Source organism: Epinephelus moara, chromosome 12 (genome assembly GCF_006386435.1).
Source record: "Epinephelus moara isolate mb chromosome 12, YSFRI_EMoa_1.0, whole genome shotgun sequence".
Lineage (NCBI taxonomy): Eukaryota > Metazoa > Chordata > Actinopteri > Perciformes > Serranidae > Epinephelus > Epinephelus moara.
The window spans coordinates 23,795,134-23,816,811 of record NC_065517.1 but is presented as its reverse complement, the minus strand read 5'-3'; the positions used below and the strand labels follow the sequence as shown (position 1 = coordinate 23,816,811).

The 21,678-nt window shown below is 41.9% G+C and overlaps 1 protein-coding gene across 2 annotated transcripts in view; it reads left to right on the top strand.

Moving 5' to 3' along the window:
* LOC126398948 (protein eva-1 homolog A) overlaps positions 1 to 21,678 on the top strand; it is a 110,739-nt gene that overhangs the window by 68,148 nt on the left and 20,913 nt on the right. The gene's annotated exons all lie outside the window — the stretch shown is intronic.

Below are 21,678 nucleotides of genomic sequence, written 5' to 3'. Positions count from 1 at the left end.
TCGTTATCGGTACTTCTGCTGGTTATGTTGTTGGTCAATGAATGAATTGTTTCTTCTGTGAAATGAAAAAAAAGAAGGAGACATTGTCAATATGCAGAGCCTGAGATGAGGTCTTCACATCTCTTGTTTTTTCTGACCAATGCTCCAAAACCCAAAGTTACTCAGTCAACAACAGGGCTGTCCCAATGGCATTTTTGGGGCTTCAAAGCTTTAGTGTCTTAAAATATTCAAAGTTTTGACAGAATGCAATGGGACCCATGAGTGGTCTATTGCACACAATGTTTCTGTAGGTTATAAATAACTAGGAACGCCACGGGTTGGGCTGCATCACTAGATGCAAAGCAAGCGCTTCGCTATAGTTGCCAACCGTGGGAAACCGGCTGCAATTCGTCTCACCTGTTCCTTTTCCTCATCAGACAGCCAATTTAACTGCTTGAAGCCGGGGTCAGTGACTGCACCAAGGACACTGGTCTCATTTGGTCACACTTTCCAGTGTCCTCCACCAGTTTGTGTTAAGAAAAAAATAACAGAAAAAAACTAAGCCTTTGAATACTGATTTTGACTGTGACTGAACCTTCGAAGCTTCAAAGCATCGACATCGGCACCAGTTAACAATGATTTGAGCATTTGATTTGGTTTTTGCTTGAAAAACAACTAAAACGATAAATTGATTACCAAATATTTTCCCATTTATTTTCAACTAATCAAGTTATTGACTAATTCCTTTAGCAACTGCAGCATTATTGACCTTATTGGTCTGAGTATATTTGATAGGGATGGATGGTATGATAAATGGACTGCACTACTCAGTAACCATTCACATGCACTCACACACCGATGGAACGGCCATTGGGGGCAATCTGGGGTTCAGTATTTTGCTCAAGGATACTTTGACAGGCAGACTGGAGGAGCCGGGGCTCAAACCACCGGTCTTCCAATAAGTGGACGACCTGCTCTTCCTTCTGAGCCACAGCAGCCCCATAAAATCAGTATCACAATGAAGTGTGACATTTACCTTGAACAATAGCTATTTTCAATGCATCAGTGGTAGTGGCATTTCCTCTCTTGTGCAGTCTTACTTTTTATATTTATCTTGATTTGTTGTTTGATCATCTGTTAGGTGTCAGTTTAGTGACATAGGATTCATACTGTTTGCCGTATTTACTCTAAAATAGAAAGTTATGGTCACTAAAGAAATACTTCACCCACATAATGACCATTTGTATATCAATTAGTCATGATGTGTACCTTGAATTGTAACACTGCTTAACTAATTCACATACAAAAGGTCATTTTGTAGGTGAAGTATTCATTTAAAGTATCACAACACAAAAGATTCAGTAATGCAGTAATACATTTGGTTTATGGTCAAATAAGAACCTGGAACCTGTAATCTGCCTCATCATCTCAGTGTACAGCAGATGGCTTCCTTTCGTCTGATGCTGAACTCAAAACATGTTCAGTGTTTAATCCACAGGCACGATCACAGCAACGTCTGCCACAATCCAACACATGTTTTCCACAGGAGCCCAATACAACTGCAGGCTTAACTTGGAGTGATGCATGCCCACCACCTCAACGCACGTCACCCCTCGTAAACTGAACTGAGAAACCCAGCGAGCCGCTCACACCAGACAATGGCGCACTCAGTTCCTGGGCTCTGAAATGACAAAATTGCTTAGATGGCTTCCAAATGGTGTGTGTGTGTGTTTGTTTGTGGGCGTGTGTGTGTGTGTTGTGAACATGTGCATACAGTAGGTCTGTGCTGCTGCCTGTGAGACTGTAAGTGTGCAAGCCTGTTAGTGTGTGCATGCATCCACACCTACCTCTCCCTGTCAGCCAGGTCTCCCTCTAATTGACACGTAGCCGTTCCGCTGTAGCGCCAGTTCGCAGTGCCGGCCCGGTCCCTCCCAAACCACAAGGGACTCTTTGTTTGTAATTTATGAATTAGTGTGTGGTTTGGGTTACGAGAAGAGAGGGCGGGTCGGAGGCTGACGGCACAGGAACAGGAACAGGAATGAGTCCGGCCTGCTCCTGCGCTCATTTTGATTCGCTGGAAGTGAACGTGCTTTTTGTTTATTATTCCAGATTAGCAGTCTGGATGTACTCTGGAGATGGACGGAGAGATTGAGAGGAGGGTAGAAATTACTAATGTGGAAGACGAATGAGCGTCTGTTTGTCTTTTTTTTCCTCTTTTGGACCCCTTTCCTTCCCCCACACACAGAGATGTGACTTCATGTTTGACAATGCCGTGATAATCTGTTTAAATCTGTGTCCGGCCGTCAGATAAGGCTGACTGCTCTGTTGTAAAAACAGAAAGTCAGACCTTCTCGTTCTCTCCCCCCTTCATCTTTACAGCATGGCGTAGCTTCATACCCCCCAGCTCGGAGCGCTCTCTCCGCCATCCATTGGCTTCCTTTTGCTCTTTTTCATCAAGTGGTTTTATTTACTTTGTCTAGTCTGAATGGAACCTGGCGCTGTACTAAGCTTTGGCCTGGTTCTCTCACAGAAAAAGCGAAGCCCTCTTTCCCTCTCCAACCCCCATCTTTTTTCTCTACCCTTGATTTGATTTTTATCCTTCCCTTCTCTGTTCTCTGTTTTCCAAACTCAGCATGCATTCCTAATGGCTTCAACGCTCCTGGAGGGGTGTTTTCGTTTTTCCTTCCTTCCTACTTCCCTTCCTTCCCTCTTTTCTTCCTTCCTTCCAGAACAAGTCTTTAAGAAATAAGTCATTTTGAAGTAGGGAGGTGAGGGGGTCTCCTGATAGCCAAAGCAGATGTGCCCCCCCTCTCCAAAAAAAAACTTCCTGGCATTCTTGAGCACCAACATGCAGCTGCTTGCCGGGGGTGCTGGGGTTCTCCTGTCCCCCATATCTCACCCTATACTCCCCTTTACCACCACCTATACATCCTCATACCATCATCTGCATGGCTTTGGCCCCAGTTTCGCCCTCCTGTCTACTGTATGTCTCCAGTGTCTCTTCTCTCCAGTCATAGCTGCCAGGGACCCCCAGTCTCAGTTATTATACGCCGCAATTCTCTGTTAACAAGCTGACTTTACAGACCAGGCTTCCAAAGAGTACAACCCTTTATTTTATAGTTCATCTACAAGAACTTTTCCTTTTCTCTCGGGCCAACTCTCTGTGCTTTGAAAAAAAAAAAAAAATCTTCTCCTGGAGGAGCAATGTTTTATCACTCGTCTGATGTCTGTGCTGTTGCCCGGACTGGTCCTGGATAGAGGGATTTGAGGAGCCTCATAGCTGTGGGGACTCATTTATCTCCCAGTGAGATTGTGGGGGTAAATCCCCTGGATCCTGCTAGATTTTAAAGGTCAGCAAAGTGGGAGAGGGGGAAAACCGCAGAGGGTTGACATAGGACTGTCCCAAATGCCATTTTTGGGGCTTTGAAGCTTCAGTGATAATTACCTGCAAATATTCAAAGCTTTGACATAGTGATCAATCATGTTCAAATACGCCAGGGGTGTCCAAACTTCTTTGAATAGGGGCCAGATTAGATAATGTAAAAATACCAGGGGGCCAGCTGCTTCTCACATTATGGGTTATTTTTTTAAAAATCACATCAAATGAGACAAACACAGATGTTTAATCTTCTGTTTTAGTTTTGCCTGCATACAGTAGTTCTTATTTGGTCCATTTCTACAACTTGTAAGATCGTTCTGCCATCGTGAGGTGAACAGGAAAAATGGAAAATGAACTTGCTTGATTAACAAGTATTGTCCACCAAAATCTGTCCACTGGCCCAAGCTGGACTTTTGGACATGCCTAATATACACTAATAAACCACCTAAACCTGACCCATCTTTGGTAGGATGTAGCACTGCTGCGTGTGTGTTTGAGAGGGGGAAGAGAAAGTGGAAGGTGGACTATTGCACGTAATGTTTCTGTACGTTATTGATAACTTGAACGCTGCAGGATGGGCCGCATCACTAGATGCAAAGAAAGCACTTCATTACAAATGCCAGCCGCAGATAGCTGCTTGCAATTTGTCTCATCTGTTCCTTTTCCTTGTTGGACAGCCAATTTAATTGTGGGGGTAAATTGCCCTTTGAAGCGAGGGTTGATGACTCCACTGAGGGCACTGGCCACCTCCTTTCAATTTCTTCCAACAGTTTACTGGTTAAAAAAAATAAAAATAAAAATGAAGCATTCAAATATTGATTCAGATGTTGGTTACTATGGCAGTGGCTGAAGCTTAAAAGCATTCGGATCAACCCTAGTCGTGCAATGATGAGAATAGCTGTAGAATAGAATAGCTTCTCATTGATCTGAGCATATACAGTAGATTGGCAGCTGCAGTTATCTGGTAAGCATGTGTGTGTCCAGTTCATGCTCAGGTCTGAAGGATGTGGACAAAATGCCAGGGAACCTCTTGAATGGCTTTATTCAGCAGGCTTTCTGACGCTTTAGTTGCCCTTTAGTAAGCCATGGTCACCCAGGGAAATTAATTTTTTCTGCAAGGCACTCTGGTCAGGGTGAAGGACGCTGCCCCTGTGTGTGTGTGTGTGTGTGTGTGTGTGTGTGTTTTCCTGGATGTTCTGGCCTTAGAGGAACCTTCACAGTAGTCTAGTTAATTAAACCAGAGCATTGCACCATGAGGCGAGCAGAAAAAGCCCAGTGTTGAGGTGCATACCAACTATGTGTGTTCACGTCAGTGTTTTGCCAAAGGTGTGTTTGTTTGCTCACTTGCCTGTCCGGCCAGGTTTGTGTGTACCAGACGCCGGTCAAAAAGATGGATGGCGTTTCTGCTCTGCAATGCATACTGAAAGTTGCAGCAGTTTGAAAATCAATGAGGGTGTGAACTTTTCTCTGACAGCTGCCCTAATGTAGTTACCTTACCCAGATAGTCTCTGTGCACATTAATACAAACAGAATTATCATTACGTTACAGTCCAAAACAATCGAGACTAGTGTGAAATTACATTTTAAGACTAACCCTCATTAAATGTTAAGATGTATTTTTTGCCGTTCAGTGATTTCCTGTGTGGGTATGTGCATCCATGTGTGCCATGCCAGCACACATTACTGTCGGATTTGCTGGAAGAAGTAATGCTGCTGTTCTCCTCGCAGGGGACTGGCATGGAGTAGCATGTGGTGTGTTTTTACAGCCCTCTCTTTGCCTTCCCTTCTCCTCCCCCTCGGCTCACCCTGCCTCACCCCCCATTAAACTCAATTTGTTCTGAGAGGCAAGGATCGCTCTGAGTCCAGAAACATGTTCTGCATGGGGCTGAAGAAGGCAGAGAGAACTTGATTTAGAGGAGGATTTAGCGGCATGGTGGGAAAGAGAAAGGACTGTTGGCTCAGGAGGGGAGGTATAAATTGGTAGGAGAGTGGGAGAGACATTTATAACATACATTTTAAGTAGTTAATCATCAGCATATAGGTTTAATGTATGCTCTGTTTCTGTCATGCTTTGGCCAGCAACTTATAGTACTTTTTACGACCTGATTGAAATGAGAGGGAGAGACAAAAAAAGAGACAAACACAGACGATAAAGGGAGGAGAGACAGAGCACTCCTTTCATATCAACAAGGTTTTTTATGTTTTGGCTCGGTGGACTCTTTATTAGAAGTCTGGAGACTTTCAAAAAGCCCAAACACTCCTCAACAATCCACCAAGACTTCCAATAAAGGTTGAAATGTTATGTAGTGGGATTACAGGGTGCCAATTTAATGAAGACTCAAAGTCTCTGTGAAGAGACTCTGAGAGGTGGTTTCTATCTAAACATGTGTTTTAAGTGGGCCCACATTTAGGAGCTTTCAATATACAGTAAACATGTGTTTTGGGTTGCGTTGCCTTAGTAATTTTATCGCTGCTGTATTTCAGGTTGTAGAAATTAGCAGACATGCTTAATGATGTCTGTAGATTTTTACAGCCCGGGGTTTTTGAATGAAGCATTAAATGACTTGCTGCAGATGTTAGGCAGGTTTTCAGATGTCTGTTGGTTGAGGGAAGAACATCTGCTGTGAAGTAAATTTGTGTAAGCGATATCTAATAAAGCACTTACTTTTTAGGGCTGAATTTAATCCCACTGCAGTCTAAACTTCAAGAGGTTTAAGCAATATTTATATACAACAAATAGCTACTGATGTTGGAATAGAGAACAGATTTTCGAGGTGATTCACTAATACAGGATATTGGCTTGAAGTATAATTGGTGTGGGTAAAAGCAGTTTTTATTTCAGCTGAGTACTGGTATGATAATATTTGATATACTGCATGTCTTTGGATTTCTATTAAAAATGAAATAATTGCATTTGTTAAATTTGAACATTGCCAGTATTTCTTGTAGCAGTTGATCTAATACGCCCTTTCACTGTTAGTAAACAGTATGACGTTTTTGGTGGGCGGGGCTTAGCTGGAAGCGAAACAATTCTCCACAGACATTAGCCTGCACTAGCTAGCAAGTTCTGTTGGCTTGTTTTCAGTGGAGGGAGATGATGGGAATGGTACATTCAGAAATACTCATTAAACGACACTTGAACGGTTTCCTCCATTTTGTTTTGCTATCGAAGCTGACGTTAGCTAATTAACTAAAACGTTAGCATTACAGAGAAATCTGATATTTCTTTTAATACCCCCCCCCGAAACTTCTGATTAGGTGGACATGATAACCTTATATACACATAACGTTATTAATCCATACAACAGTAAATACTTTTTCCGTAACCTGATATGAAGTGTGAGCTGCACATCTGAGCATTTTTGATGATTGCCTCCATCCTGTCCTTTCGTCTTGTTGCTTTTAACCATAGCTGTCTTTGTTTTTGGGGACAGGCAGTGGCAGCTGGTATGTGTTCAAATTTAAGTTTTGAGCCATGACACTTTATGTTCTGGCACCCAATAACACAACAAGATGCCATTTTAAGACTCCTATGCAGCCTACAGCCCTGTGGTGGCAAGTCGTGTTTTGCCTCCAGCTAACAAACTGATGTCATTGTGACGTAGGCCCTAAAAGGGTCTATAGCATTGATGGGAAAGGTTAGATATTCAGATTGTATTTCTGTTCTTTGATCAGCAGGCCTGAGCTTAAACCTTCAGTTCAGCTGCATTATACGCTCAAACATCAAGTAGAGGAGCTTGACATTAGCCAAATTAATCAGTTACATTTCAAATCTTTTAGAGTCCCTGATTGAAGACTTTTAGAGACTTTACAGAAATCACATGATCTGACATGGTCTCGGCTTGAGAAGTTTCACAATGATGTGAGATAAGAGATCCGGAAAAACACAGGACACAGAGCTCAAGTAAACATGTGATGTATCACGACCTGAAATGGCCAGGGTCAGTCCACCTATCAATGCGTTCTCTGTGGAAGCAACCTTACTCAAGACAATATTGATCTCTGATAGCTGTTTTCAGGGTCAAAGGTTATCAGCGGTCCTGTAGCAGAGGTCAGGAGATTGTTCTGGAGGAAGTAAACTTCACAGGTCATCTGTTGAATGCTTCTGAAGGTGTTCAGGTATCACTGTTCTATACAGCTGTTCTCTGTGTGTTCTCTGTATTGCCGGTTATAAAAAAAGGAAAATAATTTTGGTTGTAAGTTATATCTTCTAAAAATTTGTAGAGAAAAGAAAAAAATCAGATGTGGCGAGAAACACCAGCAGTCAGACAGCCAAACCCTCAGGTTAGCCAAACTTTGTTGGAAGTTGAAAAAGCTGCCAATCATTTTTAGCCAAACCAAATATCCATCAGTGTGCACACAGTTTTCCCTTAGCACAGGGGATTATTTCATGGATGACAGTTTTACTTTCACATAAAGTGGTTTATATAATCTGGCAAAACTGTCCGATCGTCTGAGTGCTCATGTTTCTTGCTATGTCAGGCTTCTTTTTAGCAGTATTCACCATGTTCTGAGGTCTCAGCAATTAACTTGGTTAGTACAGCATTTTCATATAACTGATAGAAATGATGGCCAAACCCAAGCTGTAATAAAGTGAAGTTTTCTTTTTGAATGTTATGAGGATATATATGTGCATCTTCAGATGTATTGTACAAAAGCCTTTGATTTGAGCTCCTAACAAAACGCCACTTTAAGTCTCAGAAATAGTAGGACATAAAGAAGGGAAGTTTAAAAAAAAAACTGGATCCAGTACCTCCATCTTCAGACTGAAGCAGTGCCATCAACTAATGTCAAATGTTAGCATGAAAGCATGGTAAAGATGCCTTGAGTTGGATGCAATCACAATGTGCTGTGACAGTGTTTCTAGGTTTTTAGCCACGACTCAGATTTTGATATACTCAAGCACATTTCGATCAAGAGAGACTCGTTCTGAGAGAAGAGAATATTTATTTACATGTGCACATAAGTATGAGAAATGGGAAAAGGTTTTGGCGATTAGACCCCATCGAGATATCATCTATTCCAGGAGGGTGGTAAAGACATAGATTAGGGAACCTCCCCTCAATGGAGTCTAGACACTGGCGGTAGTGATGAGATGAGATGAGATGAGATGAGATGAAGAGGGAGCTGAGGATCTGGATGTGAAGACGAGTGGGCTTTTGATGAGCTTGTTCTAGGCTCTGGATAAGGTGACTGGAGGTACGAGGTAAGTGACAGCTGACAGGAGCAGACAGGAGAACACATTTAAAATTTGGCAGTAGTAACATGAATGGCTGAAGAAGATTGTGGCAAAGTCTGATTGAATAACCTGGAAAGGGACTGTCCATAGTCAGCTGATTGGTGGAAATGGTGGGAGTGGGAAAGAGAGAGAGATGTGAATGGATATCGCATCAAGAAAGTCTTCCTGATTGAACTTACATTGGGCTTCATACATGTACCCATTCAAAAACAAATCAGTCGTGCACCCAACTGCACACAAAATAGTTTATCGATCACGAGACTCTTGTATGCTTTCATTGGCTTGCTGTGTAACATTAGAAACATTGGGAGGTCTTGAGGACGAGGTAATTTGTGACAACATGGGTCCACACCGTGCACATCAGTCACCTTTCTCCATTTTCTATGGATCATATCTAACATGAGTTTCAATGTTCTGATGATACCTGCTGCCGTCAGGTTCATCCAACCCTTTAAACATTCATGTTCCTATATTTTCAATTCACGCAGCATATGGATTTATCACTTCCTGTCCTGTATCTGAATTTAATAGTCACGTGATTGCAAACAAAGTTTGCAGGTAGGTTTTTAAGGTTAAGGAAAAGCCAGGTTTGCTGTTTCCCCTGTTTCCAGTCTTCATGCTAAACTAAGCTAATCAACTCCTGGCACTTAGCATACAGAAAGTGATATTGATCTTGTCATATAACGCAAGAAAGCAGTAACAGTATTTCCCAAAATGTCAAAAACTCAAACTTTATTAACTTTTTGTCATGACATATCATCACCTATTTGCTCTCACACATACTGTAAATGTAGCACTTATGCTTGTGGTGTTTTTGTTCAGAGCAGCACTTGATAAGAATATTATTCCCCACAGGTTTAAAATATATTCTCACCCATTGGGATGTGTCCTAAATAGCCTGCAGGCAGGCTCTGAGCCCCAGCCTAGCCCAGTACAGTAGAGCCACGCTGGGCTGTTATTTAAAAATCTCCCAGAGAACTTCATCACTGTGATCTCGAGCCAGAGCCCACTGATCTAGCCTCCAAACACCACCGCCGCCTCACTCTTCCTTTTCCTTCCAACCGAGGATGAAGGGATGATGGAAGGAGGGATGGAGGGAGGGAGGAGAAAAAAAAGGAGAGATGCATTCTCTCTGGCCTTCTTTGGCATGCTTTTTTTTTCTTCTTCTTCTTTCTTTTTTTACCCAGCAGGCCATCTGTTTCCTGTCTGCAACATGACACCAGAGCCCGATTGGGTTCTGCTACTCTTGAGGTGTGTGTGTGCTATTGTGGGCTTTATGATTAGCTGCTATCCTAATGCAGCTGGTCATTTATGTTGGTACAGAGTGGCCCATGTGCTCTCATGTGATTCAAGTGTGATATAGTAGACATGCTGTGTGTGGGAAACGCTGACTTGTGTAATACTGATTCATTTTGAGTGTGCTCAGTGGCTGATGTGATGTAGAAGTGTCTCTGCCATCTAGTGTCATGCACATACACTTGTTGGTATGGAGCAGTTTGGATGCTCTTTGAGTGTACTCTGCTCAGGTTTATAGCCTGGTACTAGTGGCTGTTTAGTCTGACCAGTATTAAGTCTTGTGTATGCTTGAAGGGGGCAGTCTCTGTTTGGATCTTGGCTTTTCTCCACTAATAACAGTAATGGAGCTGCTTGGATGGACCTGGATAATCCCCACTCTCTTCTTTCACTTGCTCTTCATGAAAGTGAAGGAGTGAAAATGAAAGTCTACTGAGCATTCAGCTTTACTGTCAATCCTGTTACGCTGATGATACGCTGGCATCTTGGCATTAGACAGCTCCGTCAACAAACTAGAAAAATCAGACTATCCTGTCTTTCACTTTCCCCTGTCTAACCCTGTCAGATGGGGATTTTCCACCCCTAGGCCCACACCGAAAAGCTGGACTTCTCCCTCTGCCAATGTGTTTGTTTTTAATCGACGTGCATAATGACGTCCGTCAGCTAAAGCGAAGCCAGACCTCCAAGTTGTGTTTGTTTAGCGAGGCCACTGTGGGTCTAGGCCTCCGTTAGCCAAACCAGACACATTTTGGGATGCTACTTTTGTGCAGTCCAAAATTTTGGTAGCTTGCTGATGCAAGCAAACGCACATCAGGGCTCTGCTGCTGTCAGAGCCAGATTTACTGTCGTTTAGAGAAGGCTACATTGAAACATCAATCTAGGAGTGCGAGGAGGTTGATTTCCTGCGGATTGAGCTGCTGTTCTGTAAACATTGCCTAATTAGTGGGTTAGCATTTTGTACTTCAAAGGAATTCTTTGACCCTCCAATGATCATTTGTGTATCAAATACTCACCCCACGCTAAATTCATCAAGTAAACTGGTTTTCTCACATGCTTCCACGGTGGACAGAGAATCCAAAAACAGAAAATTTCTTGAGTTGATGTCACTGGGGTCTGCATTTAACAACAGCAACACACTCACACAACTTGTGCAGTATAATCCAAGTCTCTTTTATCCAGTCATAGACTCAGTACTTCCCAAACACATGCATTTTCACTACAGCTTTATTATGAAATATACTTAACAGGCGTAAACAGTCCCATGCACGGACGAATAGTGCACCTGAGATTTTATGTGGAAGTGTATTAAATAGTAAGGGCAAAAAAATGCATGTGTTTGGGAAGTACTGAGCCTATGAATGGATAAAAGAGACTTGGATTATACTGCACAAGTTGTGTGAGAGTTTGCCATTCTTTCTCACTTAAATTCAGATTCAGAAGATTTTTTTTTTCAGTTTTTGGATTCTTCGTTCACAGAGGAGTCAATTGAGAAAAAGCAACATTTTCCGTTAAAAGTTTTCCACACAATTTCAAGGTAATACGGAGAAAGTAACATGAGGGGAGTAACTGATATACAAATTTTCATTTAAGGGATAAAATATTGCTGCATTTAGGGAGGAATTAGCTTAACCCTCTCAGCCAAAACCAATGAACCATGCAGTTCTATTACCATATAGAACTATATACAAAAACTGTTGTATTTTATATGAATGCACCCACCTAGTGTTTGCATGCTCTGGACTCTGTGTACCATGGTGCATTGAGATTTATTACCAACTGTAACCAGTAACTCATCAGTGTATCCTGTATGCTCTGGTTGGCTGGCTCTCTTTACAGATTTGTAGATTTTTTATTATTGGCATTCTCTTGTTTACAAAACTACTCTTTGCCTACCTTCAGCATATTTATGTGTGTACATTTAGCAAAAAAATGAAAATGGCTCTGCTCTCCATTCTCAGAGCATGTTTTTATTGTCTGTACTGTGTATGTACAGAGTTTGTTAAGTGAGCATTTATGTATGCAGCTACTTATGTGGAATCTGCTGTAGAACAACTTAAAGTTGCACACTTGGCTGTTTCAAAGCACTGTTGCGGGATTTTTGTACACAGTCTTCTATATGCCAGTGTCACAGTGTATCTTAGCTGGTCCTTGTAGTTGCTGTTTTTGTGTTTTTATAGTTAACGTCTAGTATATATTATCATACCTTATCAAAAAAACCATTTTGCAGGATACAAGTACAAAGACTTTTTTAAAGTGGTATAAAGGCCCACAGACCCCCAACATTAGAAGTGTTACAGACAACCACATGCTCTATGTTTTGATCACAAGATTCCTTCTCTTTCATTTGCCTAATAAAGTGCCTGTCAGTGTTAATATGACAGTTGCCCTATAAAGGTCAGTGCTGATGAGTTCATGGGTGGTCCTCCAGCTACTGAGAACCACTTTAGTGTGATCTCTGGCTCCTCACAATGTTGGCATATACCTGACGCTGCATGCATGAAATGCTGAAGTGAAATTATTGTGAGCATAATTAAAGTACTGTTACTTAAGGACATCATTTCCAATGAATTCATTAGCAGATATTTAAAGTAATAGTTCAAGATTTTGGGGAATACCTGAGAGTTAGATGAGAGGATTGGTACCACTTTCGGTCTCCACACAGGAGATGGTAGCTTAGCCTAGCAGAAAGTCTTCCCACCAGTAATTCTAAAGCTTACAACTTATATGATATCTCATTTGTTTATTCTGACAAAAAAAAGCATCAAACATTGTTTCAGGAAGTCTTTTGTGCCAGACTATTTCTTGGTAACTTCCTGGAGTCTCTGCTGGTTGCCTGGCAACTACTCCCAGCCAATCTAAACTCTCAGAAAAAAAAGCATATATAGGGTCCAGTTATATATAGAGCCAGGTCCAGTTTTCTGCTACCTTTTTTTCATTATTTCCTATCAGCCTATACCGTGGGCATTCACAAGTTGCTAAGGAGCGACCCCCACAAATATGAGGGCACTACAATGGCATTAATAGACATACAAGTAAGAAATTTGGCAAGGAGTATCCTGACCAGGGCTAGGCAAGCCAGGGCCCTCCAATATTGTCCAAATCGGCCAAGCAGTTGCTGAAATATGGTCTGTATAGGTGATTATGCTATTCAGTGCTAATTATGCTAATTATTTCCCAACATATTCAAGTTAGCATCTGGTAATTTCTAAATGCTGGGCACCCATTCTGTAGACTCTCTGGAAGGCTAGTGACTGAAAATTCCTTTTTGCTGATTTGAGGTATAGTGACAAATTTGGGCCAAAGCAAGTGTAATTTTCAAGACAGAAGGGTCAATTGAAGCTCATCAACTTGGGAAGTTTTCTCTGAGAAAGTGAAGCAGTGACATTAAACACAAAGTGATGAAAAATAATAATTTTTGATGAGAATTTGTCAAACGGACGGTCATTTATTTTTGTTTTTTTTGGCATGTTATGTGTGATATTTTGACATAAAATGGCAGCAAGCCCCAGAATCTTATTTTGCTACTTTCCTCTTTGTGTCAGGATACTTCTTGCCAAATTTCATACTTGTAGGACTATTTATGCCATCGTAGTGCCATAGTATTTGCATTTACACCATTTCACCAGGAATATGTCCCACAAAAGGGGTCTTGGGTCCCCTGAGACCAAACGGCCTTAAGTTGGGGTGCTTGTTATCAACTTGTGATTGCCCAAAGTCCAGGCTAACAGGAAATAATATCAAAAATGTGTCAGAAAACATCATGACTCCCGGCCTATATATGCTAATTCCAAAATGTCAAAGTATTCCTTTAAATTTCTGCCTGCACGTTTCTCGTCTTTCTCCTTTCAAGTATCATTTGTATTCCTCCTACAGTGACTGGTACATCGACATGATGGATATAAATATTTTTGTCTGTTTGGTTTAAAGCAGATCTATCTCCCTCACCCTCAGGAAAAGCCATAATTTTTCCATCCCTCCCACTCTAACTTCCTGTCTTCCTCTGTCTCGGGGTTGAATATATGTGCCAGTAAGGTGTTCTGCATAATGTGTGTGTGAGTTAAAGTGTCAAGTGTTGACCCGCGTGTCAGTGTATGCTTGTGTGAGTCTGCCTTACGTCAAATCTGCGCCGAACCCCCCGCAGCAAGGCGATGTGAAAAAAGACACAACCATCACAGATCAAATTGCATTTTCTAACTCTGTAAGCCGCAGTTGGCCCACTGTTGGAGGGTTTCTGCAGCCGTTTGATACCGGAAAGATTTACAGCACAGCTGGAATGAAAATACTGCAGGCAGGGATCAGGATTGAGAAGACAGATCTTCTCAGCTGTGACACGGGGTTGATTCCTGGTGGGTAGAGAGTTATTTGTTACTGCATTAAGGGTTCAATTCAATTCAATTTTATTTATAAAGCCCAATATCACAAATCACAATTTGCCTCACAGGGCTTTACAGCATACGACATCCCTCTGTCCTTATGACCCTCGCAGCGGATAAGGAAAAACTCCCCCCAAAAAAAACCTTTAACGGGGAAAAAAAAACGGTAGAAACCGTTGTAGGGATAAAGACGGGTGGGTAAAGCTACTCTATCATTTATCCATTAGCCCCGCTGCATTTTTACTTATTGTTTGACCTCTAAAAATCTGTTAATAGCTTCAAATGTAGATGTGTTTTTCACAGAAACCAGGGATATTTCAAAATGGAGAAACAATTGATGTTTTATAATCAAAGTATCAGAACCAATAGATGATAAAGGCAACTGTTTAGTGAACTCTGTAGAAGTTCTTCCCCAATTAAGGAGAATGGCACACAACCAATGCTTGTTACTTGGATCGCTTGGAGATTTTCAACCAGAAGTGCTTTGACTGGCTGCACAAAAAAGTCACAGCGCTCTGGAAAAGGATGCTGGGTGCGGTACACACATGCTTTCTCGTCATTGGGAACAATTTTAAAAAGAGGCTGGCAAGCAGAATAGAAAATGCTGTGCAGACACAGGCCCTAAGTTTGCCACACTGAATGACTCCAGCAAATGTTTTTGCTAAGTTTGCTTGATTTAGGGTATTGTCAAATCTGCGGTGCGATTTGTTTGGGTAAATCTTAACACAGCATTTGTACTTAGGTGAACCAAGACGCTGTAGAGGAAGTGGTCTTGGTCTGGTCACAAATCCTTGAGCAGCTTGTTTGCGGTGGGAAAGTGACCTGACCTCGTTCTGACCCAACTGCAAGGCCGACTCTAATCATCCTCCAAAGCCAAATGTGCCTTGCATTCTGGGATGTGGTCAAATGAAATCAACAGTTTCTAGCAGATGGAGAAAAGGCATCAAATTTACCGACGAACTATAGGTTTTAAAACATCCTCTTTTCCTGTGTTGCTTGAGTGAGTTGGTGGTGACTCTGCGTTCGACGAATACAAAGTTCTCAGTGTTCACAGACCAAACAGTGCTATAATTTGCAAAAGAAACCGAGCAGCGAAACCAGGTTTGAAGCCACTAACAGGTGTAAAGTTTGAGTAAGCCCTTATGGGTGCTGAATTTTAGAGGTTTGCAAACAGTGTTTTATGTGCGTTTACCTTCCACCACAACTCTGGCTGCATGTTTCAAGTGTTTATTTACTTGTGCTCATACAGAATATCCAATTGAGACTCAAGGACTTGAGATCATTTGTAATGTTACAGCTCTTTTAGTTCAGTTTCTTTATCTAATCACAGCCGTGCGATTACAGACTGCAGGATCTCTGATGTCCCCCCGGCACTTCAGCCACAGCGGCAGGTGTTTGTTTTAAAGACTGGTGTAAAAGTGTCTCTGGCAGCCTCTGCATCTATCACTCCTCTCTCCCATGCTCTTTCTCTCTCCACTCGTAACCCCTAGGGACATACATCTGCATCTGTTGTGGCTCAAGCTGTTTTAAGACCATGGCTAACTTGACAGGGGCAGGAGAAGAGGACAGGACATAGATTGGATGGAACAGGAAATGCAGAAAGGACAAACAGATAGCCAGCTGTACCCTGAAAGTCTCTGCAGTTGGGCCCACGTGGGACATTTCAGTTTCTAAAATTAGAGTTATGTCATCATCTATGGACAAGGGATGTCAGTATCAGTTAGTTTTGCTTTCGACAGGCTGTCACCAAGTAACCAGTAACTAACTGGTAAATCTTTATAAAAAATTGCAAAATGACTTGTAATGCGAGAGGCCTTTCCTTTTAGTCCAGCGCTCCATTGACACCGTGAGCTTTAGCACCACATGTCAAAGCTTTATCAACTTAAAGGTGGTGAAATTATGTTTTGAGATGTTAATGTCTTGCCTTTTATTTTATTTTATTGTATGTTGGTTTAACTGACAGCTAGCTGCTTAATATGTGGAAACATAGGGCCCACTGCCCACCCTCCGGTCTCCACCAGTTAGCTCACATAAGCCTTAGCCGCTCTGCACTGCGCACCATCTGGGTCAAGTGGGAGCTAGCTAACGGTGCCACTCATTCAGAGATGACTACTGGTAGCATTGTGTTGCTAGCAGGAGGTTGCCACCCTCCAGTCTCCCCCCCAGGTCACCCCAAAGAATAAGCAGCTTCATTTTGAGCCACAAAACCCCATTACCACATTTATGTTAGCACCACCAGCCATGCTGACACTGCTAGCAGTGCTAACAGAGCTAACAGTGATAACAGGATACAAAGCTAAAGCTCGCTAGCTCCTACTAGACCCAGTTTGTGCTCAGTGCAGCAGACTAAACCAGTGGTTCCCAAACTGGTCCATCCACGAGGTCCAGATTTCTCCGTAGTCATTAGTTCGAGGTCCACACAGTTTGTTATATTGAGCGTCATACTTGGGTTTGGCTATGTTGTCGAGCTAGTTTGCTGTATCTGTTGAGTAGCTGTCTGTTAGTCACTCACTGCACTTCAAAAGAAAAGCTCTGTGCCAGAAATTGACTGTTCTTCAAAATGAAGTGTTTTTTACAAACTTGACACATTTGCGAGTCACTTGCGGCCCATTCAAAGTGGACCTGTGACCCAGTTTTGGACCCTGACCCACCCGTTGTGAACCATCGAACTAAACACAGTAGCAAAATTAACCTAAAGACTGACGTAACCTGTCAAGAATATCACAGTTAAGTGTTGACATCCCTGCTCTGGCCCCAATAAGTGCACTGCTGTGCACAAACTTGGTCAGAACATTATAGGACCCCTGTATGCCAAAACAAAAACAACTCAAGCCATACAGGGAGGAAGGAAAGGAAATGTTTATGGAGGTTCTTCTCCTCTCTTCTCTCATCTGTCCTCCCTTTCTCTTCTCTCGATCACAAACAGCTGCTCAGTGATGGCACCCGCCTGCTAATGTCTATTTTCGGAGTTGGTTCTAATAATAGTTTCTATTAGAGTGATGTCAAAAGTCTGTTCAGATGGCACAGGCTTGATCCAGTGTGTAGGGCAGGCTATTAAACCTTTGGTCAGCAAGTTTAGCTTAAGGTTTCCCTTCTGTTGTCAAGTTAAGAATAAGAACACAGGCTTGTATTTCCCCAAGGAGGGTACTCAAAAAAAGTATAATTTTGGCACTGTTGGTATTATCAGAAAAATTTAAACAATTCCTAGTTCCAATCTAGCGTTGAAGTAGCAGACTAAACAAAAGGTGGAGGATAATATGCATGTGTGAGTGCCGTGTGCTCTTGTGGTGATAAGACCGATGACAGACTCAGGCTGACCCAGACCTCACCGTCATTATCTCTGTCCAGGCCTGACCGCTAATATGGCCCAGCACCCTGTCAACACATGAAGGAAAAACATGCCTCCCTTTCTTAAACACATGCGAACACGCCAACTCCTACACACTGTGGAGGTTTTCATCAGCTCTGTCTAAGGCATAACTTCGGCTGAACGCTACTGGTCGTGATTCACTCTCACTTAGAGCTTGTCTAATTACCTGACAATGACAGGGCGCAGGAGCACCTATGATAGAGCAGCGCTACATGAGGCAGGTGGTAGTGTTTTAGCAAAATGATAAAGAGTGCATCAAATCATAGAGCGCATAATGACACACAGATGCTCAAACAAACTCTGCTGTGTTATTTTGTTGTGGGTACATCCTCAGTCATTTAGCACATTGGCTTCTAATCTAATCTAGTCATTTCTGTTGTTTACTGAAAAGACAATATGTCATGGAGAGGGTCTTAAACCTGTGACTCTGAGGTCATAGTCTTGTAGTATCACAAGTATGTGTATTGTCCATTTTATATGTATAGATTTCCATTTTAAAACACAGCGCTTTTATAAGTACAATGTGTTGAACTTAATGACTGTCTCTTCACTGATTGCGGAGGGGAGGAAGAACAAGTCCTAATAGCCATCAATTAAATATCACATTAGTGGTACAAAGTGCAATCAGAATGTTCACATGGATAAAACAGAGAAGACCTCAGGGACAAATCAAATTCACCAGGGATCTATGTTACCATGCCACAACCACCTTATCTTTGTCCCCACGCCTCTCAGTTAGCTTCTGTAATGAAGTTAGCCTTATCAAAGAGACCCATTCAGCGAGTAAGGTGCTGACCTCGGTGAACTCCTGTTGTGGGATGGAGCAAGGCAAATCTTCTGTTCTTACCGGACTCCCATCTCGTCCACTCGTTGCTCTGCGGACATCTCTGACAATATTTTGAGGCTTTTGGTTTATCTCTATTAAAAAAAATGTTGAATTTCCATTTATTGTTGTTTTTGAATCTGTTTTTAAAGTTTAGGTACACTCTTAACCAACACCGTAAGGCAAAAACAAAAGTTAACAGATTACTTAAGAACACTTGACTTCCCCTCACCTGACGCTGAAGCTGCTTATAAGTGTGTTTTTTAGAAACATTCGTAAGTCACTTGTGGTCCATTGAGAATGGACCCACAACCCACTTTTGGACCATGACCCACTATTTGGGAACCACTAATCTGAAGACTTTCAATAGATTAATCAATAGTAAAAATCAACCTCCTTAGTTGATTTTCTATCTTGTGTTAATCGCCCTTACTTTTTTTTTTTTTAATCTCATTTGTCTCATCATGCATCCTTGCTTTCCCCACAACTTTCTTGCTGTAACCTACCCTGGGAATCAGATGAATCCTTGAGCTCATGGTTCATTTGCTCTTGCAGATGTGTCTGGTTCCCCTCCCGTTCAGTTTACACCGGGCCAAATCCTCGGCAGGCCAACAAAAACCTTTTTCCTAATATGGAGCAGTTTTGATACATTGATTGACAGAGCAGCGTCACCAGTATCTGCTTCATCCAGTGCACCAGGCTCACAAAACTTCAGTCAAACTGACTAAGCAGCGCTGATCAAATATGAGTTAAGATTCTGTTACTGCATTGCCTATTCATGCCTCAGATGTTTTGAGAAACATATTTTAGTGTACTGTTTAGCTGTAATTTGAGAGTTTGTGACCAGGCCGCAGTTTTTTTCCTGTGTCACATGTTTAATTGCTGTCATTGGTTGTACGTCTACCCTGTTGCATCCAGAGGCATTTTGGAAATCAAAAATTAACTGAGAGGTTCCAGACTGATTCACAAATGGCCCGAGCACCACGCTGTTCAAGGAGCCTATTAAAATCCAAGGGATTTTTATTCTTCTTCTTCCTTCAAATGAATTGCTATTCTGGGGGGCTTAACATACTCCAAAATTCACAAAACTTGGCAGACACATCAGAACCGATGAAAAATATGATATTTTTTGGGTTTCATGCTCAGGTGCAAAAAAATGGCTCAGTAGCACCCCCTACAAAATTTCTGCAAAGAAGCCCCCAAAGTCGGTTTCATCTACATGCACGAAACTTGGTAGGCACATGCAACACTCAAAGACGTACAAAAAAGTCTCTTGGAGCAATGTTTTAAACCCAACAGGAAGTCAGCCATTTTGAATTATATGTTTAATATTTGTTTATTTTGTAGTTTGTGTGGAATTTCACACCCACAATCCAATACCAACTAATACCAGGGCCACTGTCAGAGAAACTGTTTGTCATTAAAAGCAACTAATATCATGTAGAGGAGAGAAATGTGTCATTTATGAGTTGATTAACCGGCTTCCTCTGAGCAAATCTACTGCCAAATGAGTGTATAAACAATAGCCATTTTTGGATCATTTTCTGTTAACTACTTGTGTTGGATATCTAAACTGACGAGGGGATTGCTGCGTTCATGCGTGCACACAGCAGCAGAGGAGCAGAGTGTTCATGGGCGCAGAGCGTGATCTAACTTTAGATGGTCCTGATGTTTTCACATGCTCTATAGAGAGACAGTCAGCAGGAAAACTTTTTAATTGAATCAGAACGATCCCTTCACACATCGGAGACTGGAATGAACCTTGCTCCATCTTATTGTCCCTTTCTATCACTCTAGCAGTCGCTCATGATTGAAAGCCTAATCACAAGCCTTTTGATGTATTCATCCATGCAGGAGACTGAGAGAGAAAGAATGCCGACAGCCAACATTCATCTCAACTGTTATAACTGTCACACGTTAACAAAGACAACTGTACACTGCGTGGAAAGGTTAAATAGAGACCCAGTAGTATGTTGGGATGGATGATTAAGAAAAAACTGGGCTACTTTTAGGGAGTCGTAGTTAATCTTTCACCGAAACGCCATCCATTCCTCAGCTCCCAGTGGACTGTAAGTGCTGATTTTATTAACTGCTGCGAACGACCAGTTGTTCCCGTCTGCTAAAGATAGCGCCATTGTTTAGATCAGCCGTGACATATGTTGGAACATGCTTGTTGAATGTTGCTGCCTTTATTTCTGTCACGATTGTGTCTAGACAGGTCCCACCACTATCTGTCCTTCCTCTGTTCCATATCAGCGACAACAAATGACAATCTCTCGTCATTTGACGACCTCAGCAGCTCTCTGGCCCAATCAGGACTCAGCATCCCATTACCTCACGACTCTGATATGAAGGAGTGAGTTTAGGCGGGCAGCGTGGTTTGATGATTCAGCGTTGGTCACAACCTTGTTGACCCAGTGGAACATCAGATAATGATGAGGCAGTGCTGACTTCAACAGTGTGCCCTCCTCTCCCACGTCCAGCCGATAAAGACGTGGAAATACAAACATTAGAGCTATCTGAGGGCGGCATTCAGTGAGGCAGCTCCAGTCTGGTGGGGTCAGAGGTCAGATCGAGCTATGGACAGTTAACTTTGAAAATACATGTATATTATGTTTAAGGTTTATAGCTTGTATAGCTGGGAGTTTTACTGAATCTAAAACTGCTGATTTTCACATGGTAATACCTAGACTTTTTTAAAGGAAGCACAGGAAGTCCACAGTACACAATATCATTTAGTAAAAACACAGCTCAGGAATTTTTTCCAGTAATAGAAAGTTATGGAAAAAAGAGGAAAAAGCCCAAATGAGGTGATGACTATGCACCAGAATCCAACAGTGTAGTAAATTAAGTTTTGTTAAACTGCAGAGAGTTTGTGCTGCAAATTTCATTTTAAAAGTCTTTTGATGTTCTATGTCATTTTTCAAATCTAGTTTTACACAGTTTTTATGTATTTTTTAAATTAATTATTAAAATCATTTAGTCCATTGGAATCAGACAAATCCATACAAAGGAGGGGTGGGTGATATGTCAATTGTTCTCAATGTATCGCAGCTTGTTCCACTCAGAATTTATAAAATGACTGTATATTGAACATCGAGTGTCAGCTGTTGCCTCTCACAGACACTAAAAGAAAAAAAAAAAGTCACAAACATGCAATCCACTGCCCATCCAGACCACTCTCCTATGGGCAATAGTGTGTGAGAGGCAGTGTGTGTTTCT